General features: G+C 36.2%; 1 protein-coding gene across 1 annotated transcript in view; it reads left to right on the top strand.

Annotated features, from left to right (window-relative positions):
• The window catches only part of LOC118745581 (E3 ubiquitin-protein ligase PPP1R11-like), a 59,562-nt gene that overhangs the window by 40,647 nt on the left and 8,251 nt on the right, over positions 1-10,664 (top strand). The window lies entirely within an intron of this gene.

Genomic DNA, 10,664 nt, shown 5'->3' with positions numbered 1-10,664 from the left:
AATTCTACTTTTTGAGGGTTATAATCCCTAAGCGCGGCCGCAGGCCGTCTACGCAGAAAGTTCTGCTCAAAAATACCTCTGGTCATTTTCTCCGCAACACAGAAGGGGGAATTCTACACTGTGAGAGTTATAGTCCCTAAGCGCGGCGGCGTACGCAGAAAGAGTTTCGCGTCAAAAATACTACGATGTAAAAAAGGAGTTTTATACATTTGGTAAGGCAGCTAAAAAAGGAGAATTCTGCGTAGTAAGGGTTATAATCCCCAAGCGCGGCCGAAGGCCGCCTACACAGAAAGAGTTCTGCGTCAAAAATACTACAATGTCAGAAGGTGTTTTAAACACTGGGCAATGTAACACATAAAGGAGAATTCTACTTAGTAAGGGTTATAATGTCAGAAGGTGTTTTATACACTTGACAAGGCAACACAAAAAGGAGAATTCTGCGTACGTAATATTCATAATTGCTATTAAACACATAATAAAATAGCACTTGCCATATTCGCCTTTATAATATTCTTACGTTTTGAACATCTGGCAACATATTTTGAGACGTATTCTGAAAACACGTTACTCACAGGTGCGGCAATCTTCGTTTCGGTCATTGCCCATTAGCCATGGGTAATAGCGCAATTTTTATGGCGCTAGCTGAAAAACTCCGGCACTACCTGTGGTGTCAGCACGCTAAATAAGCGCAATAGCGCAGTGTACTGATCTGAATACGGCGCCACCTGAGTGTCACCACATGGTTTGTATACAGTGGTGTCATGTGTATTATTTTTTTAATTTTCGGCACTGAGCAACGCTTGTACCGCCACCGTATTTATGTGCTAGGAAGTAGTTAATGCCACGTTATTGTCATCATTTTTGAGTAAAAGCTTTACACTTTTCAAGATACATCAGCTTTTGACGTTCTCACCATTCAAAAGCAAAAACAAAGTACCTGTAATTTTTGAGAATTGAGGCGAATTGTATGTGTGTCTCATGTGTTTCTTGGTGTAAATGGCGCTAGCGCTTTTCATATATTCATATTGGCTCGACAACTCCGGCTACGGTGTTAAGCAATTGCGCCGCGTAGCGCAGTGCTACCCATGGCTGTTGTCCATACATACATACATACATCGTCGTTTAAAGTACAAAACCGCGTATCGTCATCCTGCAAAACCACGTAACTGGCATTGGCTGCCAAAAATTGGATTTGCTCACACAAGCTCTTAACTCAATCCTTATCCATTCGTCCTGAAATATACTACCCAGAAATGCGATTGATTTATAAAAAAGAAAACCATTTAGAAATATGAGTGTTTTTACGCTCTTGAAAATAGTTTTTACAACTTCACATACGCGGTTTTGCACTTTGTTGATATGCGGTTTTGCACTTTAAACGACGACATACTATTTCGGTTGTATAATGGAAAATAAATAAATTTATAAACGTACTCCTCATCGTTAAATAATGAAATTAATAAAATATAAAATAGATAAACGTTCAAAGAGCTTAATTTAGTTGGAAGGTGTGTTTTCTGCACACTTGTAATTGTTTGAAATGGTCTGTTATCGTACATTTTGTTAGGTTAAATTTTCAACTTTAACAACAAATTTCTCGTAAACTATGAGTTTCCTCGCCGTCTGGTTTTCGGTTTGTGATGTGTACGACCCCCTACAACAAATAGTAATTTTGTTCAAAGCGTGGTGCACTCTCGCGAAGTTTCCCCAAATATTAATAAGAATTGGGGTGTTCACAGTGCGTTCCAAATTGTGTCTGAAAATGTAGACGTCTACATTTTGAGATATCTTTAGCATCAAACGGTGAGCACCCCTTTCTTGCAGTCGTCGCAAAATAGTCTCAAAACTTTGCTGGTGTTGCCGACATTTCTTCTTTGTGCGCATTTTTTATATGTCGCCTTCCGATTTTGTTTCTGAAAAATTTTAATTATTTATTTAATTACCAATTCCTAATATTTGTTATTTCTTTCCATGATTTGTTTCTTTTTATCAGAAATTGCGCTCAAATTAAATGCAAATACAGGAAACGTGCCCAATAAATAAAAAAAAAAAATGATAAGTATTGCCATAATGCAATCCTGCTGCGAGGTTGCAAAATGTAGACGCGCAAAAAACATACCTTTGAGTGTGACAAAATGTAGACGGCGTCGTTTTCCAATTTTGTATGGGAAACAACAACACCACAGATTTTACGGCTAGAAAACGTCTTAAAATGTAGACGTCTACATTTTGAGACTCTATTTGGAACGAACTGTGAACACCCCAAATGTAAAATGTGGTTCACGCTTGCCATATGAATATGAAAGTAATCTTATAAGTATAATATATCTAACACGCCTCCTTTCTTTTATATTCAATATTCAATATACAAATACAAATATATATACCGTCGCCTTAGAGTGTAAACCTGCTAACGACCAAAAAACATATTTAACTGTAGAGGCAAAAAACTAGATATATCTTTATCTCTTAGTCTAAGGGGCAAATCCTATATATAGTTTGTTAATCGCGCGACGTTCTGGCCCTAATCCAGAACAAATGAAAAAAATTACGTTTTTATGGTTTTATTGGCGAATTTCTTACTTAGCAGGGTTTAGTTTTTGTATTTTCAAAATTGAAGTGGATTTAGCAGGTTTTTTGTATGAATAAAATTGTTTCTATTTTAGTTTTTGTGATTACGAGCTCAATTTAAATGTTAATTAAAATAGTATTCCATAGATAAAAACAATTATATACATATATATATAAATACAACTGATTTATTCTTCCGTTTATTGCAACAAAAATAGGCAGTTTATAAAACATATATTAGTAACTATACGTGAAGTATTCCTCTCTCAAATGAATAGTACAAAGACCACATATAAGATAATTTAAGTAGGAACTCAATAATGCCAGAAAGTATGTTACATATTATTCAATCATGAGGTAAATTGTTATAGTAGGCGTGGTAATCTTCAGGAAGTAATCGTTTGAAATACTGGAGATCTCATACTTTCTGCGAGCAATCGTACGCCTACTCTCGCATAAATTCGGAAGGTGAGAAAACGGCAAGGAAACAGCTACTGGGGATTTTCTTTGCGGTATTACTTCCCATTCGTTGGAGGTGTTAAAGCTTTTAAAGAACGTGTAACTAAGAAAAGTTACGTCATATGGTTTTGGATTTTTGCTAGCTGATCTACATACTTCAATGTATTCTGCAGGAACATGGATATCTCTTTTCTTAAGTGCTCGTTCGATAGTGGAATGGATACAATCAGCTACCATTTGGGTATGGCCTACTTCGAGAAACTTTTGCTCAATAATGATATTGTTATTTATAGCAGTGGATAACAAAGCATTAGCCATAATACTGTTTCGGATTTGATATGTGCATTCGTCGCTATAAAAAAATTAGTGTAATTTGCTCCCCGGAACTATTATTTGGTACTAAATTTTTTTCTATCAAATCTACCCACACGCTGGAAAACTCTTCTGCATTTAATCTTCCTTCTGTTTCGTTCCACAAGCAACAATAATTTCCTTGAGATATAAAAAATTAAAGCTTATTCGCTGGCTATTACCTTGGCTTAAACGCATAAAGTAATACTATAAGATAGAACAATAATCGAGCGACATAAGCACAATATGTTGGATTTAGCAGTTGAATTTGAACTGATTGTACTTAGCAGCTTTACTCATCAAAAAATTTTTGACAATTATATTTTTATAATGACGTATTTTTTTGCTTGCCAACTGCGGAATCGCCTACTCCTTCGAACTGCATCAAAAGGTAAATTTTGCCAAAAAACGGATTAAGCAGGTTTACACTCGAACGGGCATATATTTCTGTTGCAAACCTGGGTTGCCCTGTGCTCTTTTTTCACAATAAACTTTAGAAAACCGTAGTAGAAAGCGTAGTAAATTTCTTAAAACTGCGTACTGCGTTAAGGAAATTTGACTCAAGAAAATTTCTTAGCCATTTCTTGTACGTCCTTTTATATGGAGTTTTTGCTTTTCTTGAGAGCTGCATACAGGCCTTAACCAATGTCACACATACATGCATAACATCGATGAGAACTTAACAATAGAGAAAAATAGTCAAAAGATCCAAGAGTGTAATGATGACTTCCAGGAGTCGCAAAAAATGCAAGTGAAAGAGCTTAAACTTCTCTTGCAATCAATAGAGAAAAAATTTGGGGAACGCATTGATGCAATGCAAAGAGTACAAAAAACCTGTGAGGCGAGTATTCTCGAAGTGAACCAAATTAAGTCAATAGCTGACGGCGTAAAAAAGCAAAGCCATGATCTTTGCCAAGCCATAGTGCGCAATGAAAATGAGAACAAAAAAATTTGTGAAGAGATAAAGAAATCGGTGACTGCTGATGCGTTAGCAGGTCAGCGGGCGAAAGCCACTTACGCGGATGTCTTTAAAGGTAACACTGCGAAAGATAATAGGCTGCCGAAAGTAAATAAAGAGAAGCCATTAGTTCTACAACCAAAAGAGAAGCAGGAAGTGGGAAAAACAAAAGAAGATTTGAACATAAATGTTGACCCCTCGGGCTTGAAAATTAATAGTGTACAGGGGAGGAAAAGTGGGGCTGTAGTAATACAAACAGAAAATGAGGCTGAGCGTGAATAGAGAATAAAATGAGTGATAGATATGAAATAAAAATCCCAACTGTGGAATGTTCTAAGGAAACATTAAACAAATGCATAAACTGCATTCGTGCTAATAAAAAATTTAACTTAGGGCTTGATGAAAATCATATGACCTTTAACCGACAGTGTCCTGTATACCAGAAAAAGCTCGAGCATAAAATAAATACTGTAAATTACTAACAATTACAGCAAGTTTGTGGGGATCCTAGCGCTGAGTTTACGTCTCACCCAGGTGTAAAGAAAGCGCTACCCAAATATTTGCAATGCGTATATCTCAATATACAGAGTTTAGTGGCTAATAAAGTTGAGCTGGAAACACTTATAGATTTTACCGACCCGGATCAACTTTTGTGTTCCGAAACATGCCTAACTGATGACATAGAGGATACGGAAATAATGTTCCCGACGTATCAGATGATACGCTGCGACTCACACAGTAGACACACAGGGGGAGTGATAATACTCGTTCGAAACACGCTCGGTTTTAAAACAATAACTAACAAGGCTTTAGGCAAAAATGTTTGGTGTATAGTTATTCAACTCACACACTGTGATACCAGGTGGCAGCTCGGGGTGGTTTATCACTCCCCAAGCTCAAGTGATACGGAATTTGTTACATATATAATAATAATAATAATATCCCAACGGTTTTTACCCTCCATTCCCGCCCATCCGCACGAGGGGCGCAGTCCGCATGACGTACGGAACCAGTATTTTCAATTTTTGTGCCGAGTCACGATAGGCAGGAGTTTGTTAAGTGTCGAGATCTAAAACTGTTCAGCTACAGAACTAAATTCATCAGCCGATTTTATGTCTATATTTTAATGATTCATTTATTGAGAGAGGACAGTATCGATTTCTTAATGCTGAAAAGCGGATCTGATATATCAAACGTGCTGGAATGAGAGTTTAAATCCTGGCATAAGCAACGGAGTGGGTCGTGCAATTCAAAATTAGCTTTACAAGCTTTCAGAAATAGGGGGCAAAAGTGTCTTGATACCCGGGAGGGAACGTTAAGGCTAACTTCGCCAAGAAGAAACGGACTTGAAATTGAGCCTGTTAGTAATTTAACTATAAAAATTGTACCAAGCATTTGCCTGCGGCTGGAAAGTGTAGGAAGATTAATAAGTTTTAATAAATTTAATAGTTCGTATAAGGTGGAAGGTTATATTGAGAATCCCAACGGAAATTTCTTAAAGCAAAAAGTAGGAATTGTTTTTGAATTGATTCTATGTTGTCGGAGTAAATTTGATACCTGGGATTCCAAACCACCGAACCGTATTCCAGAATTGGCCTAACTAATGTTGTAAACAGGGTTTTAGTGATATAAGGGTCACAAAATTCTTTTGACCATCGTTTCACAAAAGCAAGTACACCTTTAGCCTTGTTGACTGTCACATTAATATGAAGATTAAAATTAAATTGTATACCTGTTTCAGGTTATGGTTACCTATTGTATAGGAAGTGGGATGAACAGCTCTTCGCGAGAAGCTGATTACTTTACATTTCTTAAGATTTAGAGGCATAAGATTTACTTGACACCAGTAAGTCATGCTGTCTAAGTCTGATTGTAGCAAAGACCTTTCTTTAATTGAAACGTACGATTTATAAAGCATTACATCATCTGCATACATTAAAATTTTGCAAAATTGTATATCTGTAGAAATATCGTTTATAAAAAGCAAGAACAGAACCGGGCCTAGGTGGCTACCTTGAGGGACTCCTGAAGTAACATCAATGACGTCAGAGATAGTATTTTTAAACATTACCCTTTGTGATCTATCATAGAGGTATGAAGAGATCCAACGTAGAAAATTAGGTGGAAGACCAAGAAGATCAAGTTTGTAGATAAGCAACGAGTGGCACACTTTGTCAAATGCTTTACGGAAGTCAGTATATATAACATCAACAGTTTTGCTTTCACTAAATGCTTTTGAGATATAGGATGTTAATTCGAGTAAATTTGTAGAAGTTGATTTGCCCTTGCAAAATCCATGTTGACTATATCAAATGCTAGAAGAGATACAATGCGTCAAGCTATTCCCCGGTAGTTCTCCACTGAAGATCTGCTACCGCTTTTATGTAACGGGGTTATGAACGATTCCTTCCATATAGTTGGAAAAACGCCCTCTTTAAGAGATAAATTAAATAACGCTGTTAACGGCTCATAGAGATAATCAGAACAATTTGTAAGAATACAAGTAGGGATCTGGTCAGGAGCATAACTGATGGACCGCTTTAAGGATTTCAGATAAACTACTACATCATCGGGAGATATTACTGGGATATTTATTGAGTTCATTGGACATAGTTTAAAAGGATAGTCAATGTTAGCATGTGAGTTAATGGAATAATTGGATTTAAAAAACTGAGCGAACATGTTAGAAATTGTTTGATTATCACTAGAGACGGTATTTTGATACTTCATGGCGGAAGGAAACCCACGTACATTTCGCTTGGAGTTTACGAAGTCATAAAATGATTTGGGGTTATATATTATACGCCGTTTGATTTTACACAAGTAAGCTTTATAACACTTTTTGTTTAATTCAAAAAACTTATGACGCAAAAGTGAGTATTTTACATAGTATAAGTGTAAACCGATTTTTTTGTGTAATCTAAAATAACGCGACTTTCTGTTTTTCAAATTTCTCAGTTCTTTAGTGAACCATAACTGTGTTTGGTCTTCAGGAACATACATACGTTTAGGCACATGCTTTTCAAATAATTTATGTAAAGTAAAGTTAAAAAGTGCCACGCTTTGTTCAATATTTTCTTTAAATGCAGGCCACGACAATTTAGACAGTTCTTTGTTAAGCGTTTTAAAGTTGGCTTTCGAAAAATCAAAGCGAATATTTGCACGCACTAGACGCGAAAGGTATGATATCATTGTCAATGATGTTCCATGATATGCGTGGTAAATTAAAATCACACATATAATCATTGAATCAGAAGGTTTAGTCAGTAAATTAACTGATTTCAGTAAAGAGATGAGTCGTGAATACACCAATGTGTCAGATAGGGGAGGGATATAGCACAGAGTTAAGTAAATAGATCATCTTCCAGCCTGTACACGAATGCATTTGAACTCTACTGAATCAATGTGTGGAAGACTAACTTCTTCAGATGGTATTGAAGAGTCTACAGCGAAGAGTACGCCACCGCCGATTCTGTACTCCCTATCTTGTCTATAGATATGATAATTATTTGGAAGAATCTCTGAATTGAAAATGTGAGGTTTCAGCCAAGTTTCAGTAAAAGAAAGAATATTATAATTACATTCAAGGCCTTTAAAGTATAAGTTCGTTAATTTAGTATTTAAGCCTCTTACATTTTGGTAATAAACACTTAAAGCAGATTTAATAATTAGTTTTTTGATTCAGTGTTATGACGGGGAATATTAGCTAAGTTATTTACTTTTTTGGGCCTATATTCGAATTCACGAACGAAAGCTCCGGGGGGCCAAAAATAACTACTAAGCAGCGCATTAAAATTATCTAAATTTACGTAAATTTTAAGTGAAGCAATATTTCTTTCGTAATTAAAATTAAATTTTCAGATGCTTAAGTCGACAGTTGGAATTTTTGATGAGATGTAAAGCTTTATATCGTCTTCGGTAGTGTCTCTCGAAAATCTAGAAACAAAGATTGACTTGTTTGGCGGAACCACAACTAGTTTCCTCGTATCAGACTGGACTACCGGTGGAGGGGGTTGAGTTTCTGCGTTAGTAGTTGAGGATAGAGAAGGCGGTGGAGGCTTTGAAGACGACGCCACCACTTCAATGGGTGAAGGGGAAGATACTTCAGGCTCTTTATTATCCGAAGCAGATTTCGTTACACGGTCTTTTGAGGCTGAGGATTCTGATGCTGGAGGACACGGAGAGGATAAATTAATTAAGTCCGTCGGAAGATTATTCTGACGTGCAACGGCAGTAATTTCCTTAGATGGACTATGAAGAGGCTTACGTTTAGACACACGGATATCCTTAACAGATTGCAAGGTATCTAAGCATTTGAATGATTTAAACATATTTTCATAATGCTTAAATTTTTCTGTCAGTACCGACAATTCCCTTCCTATTTCTGTAAAACCATTTCTGGTTTGCCTAAATAGCTTGAAAAGATCAACTTCGGTTGACCTGCACTTTACGCATGCCCAGAGAAAGCCCTTGCCATCATTAATAGCGTCCAGAATTCTTCCCGTCAAACCAGCACATTTCAGATGGTATATACCATCACACAGCCAGCACGATAAGTAGCGTTCAGAATCGCTTTTAATTTGGCAAGTATCAAGATCACACTTCATATTGAAAGATTTATGTAATACACTCGTTAATAAATGACAAACAAAATAAATTATAACAATTAAGGAGCTGATGTAAATAGCTTTAAATAAATGTAGCGAATAGTTTGAGTATCACTGTAATTATGACACTTAATAAACGCAACGCAAACAGCTGTGACAAGAATTACTAGAAGAAGTTAACAAAAAGAGTAGAACAAATGTGCAAAAACAAAATGAAAGTTAACTACAAAGGATACAACACAATGATAGCAACAAATGACTCGGCAAAATTAGAATGTATGCTAGTGAAATTTAATTAAATTTACTTTAATATAAAACAAATAAATTTCACTTAGCTTCAAATATTTCACACTCTGATGCTCATAAGCACTTTTTATCACTACTTTAACACAGAATTAGCACAATGAACTTAGTAAGTAGAAAGCCAAAATCAGAGCACAATAAAGTACAACCTCACAGCTTGACGTTTGCTTACAATACTACTATGGAGGATATCGTAGCAGAAATCTTAGAAAATTCTGTGAACACTTGTCATTGGCGATTTTAACATAAACATGAACGTAGTATCAACCTACAGCAGAAAACTTCATGATGTTTTCTTGCAACAAGCCATGCAACAGCTGATAAATTTTAATACGAGGGTGACGGAACATTCGGAAACACGTACCGACTTGTTGTATTCCAATGATAACCGAGTTATATGCCAAAAGGTCGAGGATCATAGAATATCTGACCGCGAAACAATAATGTTTCGACTAAATGTCAATAAACTTAACCCACTTGCTAAGGAAGCAGAAGTAATATCCTGGGAGAGATATAACCCTGAGAACTTAACAAGTTTACTAAGCAGTGCGATTTCTTGATCTTAAATTTTTTCGATGCTGACGGTATGGTGGAGTATATTACTCATTGCATTATGTGGGCCATGAGGCAGTTGACTTACTCAAAAATAACTCGCATTAAGCAGAGGAACAAATGGTATGATAGGCAATTGACAGAGATGAGCAAGTATAAATCTAAATCCCATGAGAAAGCAGTGTTGTCAGGGTACTGGGGTGAATATAATTTAGTGAGAAGCAGGTATAAGAAAATGGTAAGGTGTAAAAAAATTAAATACTTAGAGCATAAGGTGGAAATAAATAAGGGTGACAGCCGACTCATGTGGAAATAATTAAAGGAGGTAGTCAATAACACGGAGGTCAAAGAAAATATTAGAGAAGTGATAATAAATAACACCAACTACGTAGACAGCTTTGAAATTGCGGAAAACCTAAATAATCGTTTCGTGGACAGCATTTTGGAAATACATACCAATATAGAGTGTGTAAACTATGATTTTTTCGAGCAACGAGCTTCCACAAGTACGCTAAAATTTGAAGAGGTCTCAACGGAAGACATTCTTCAAATTGCCAAAAAATTTAAGCGGAAAATTGGGGGAAACAACCTACTTTCTGAAGGTGTTATTAAGGACTCTGCTGATTATATGGGATATTTCTATGCCCTACTTATAAATAAGAGTCTCCAAACAGGATCAGTACCGGAAGAATGGAAAATTTCATCAAATCAAATTTCAATAGTGCCCGTCAAGAAAGTTAGAAAAACGGTTAAAGCTGAGGAGCTTAGGCCCATCAATATTCTCCCTAGCTTGGAGAAAATGCTAGAAACCGTTGTGAAAAACCAGCTACAGTACTATGTGGAATCCAATAAAATACTCATAA

Source organism: Rhagoletis pomonella, unplaced genomic scaffold (genome assembly GCF_013731165.1).
Source record: "Rhagoletis pomonella isolate Grant_MI unplaced genomic scaffold, Rhpom_1.0 Rhpom_scaffold_00009, whole genome shotgun sequence".
Lineage (NCBI taxonomy): Eukaryota > Metazoa > Arthropoda > Insecta > Diptera > Tephritidae > Rhagoletis > Rhagoletis pomonella.
The sequence above is the reverse complement of the archived record's forward strand: the minus strand, read 5'-3'. Positions and strand labels throughout refer to the sequence as shown.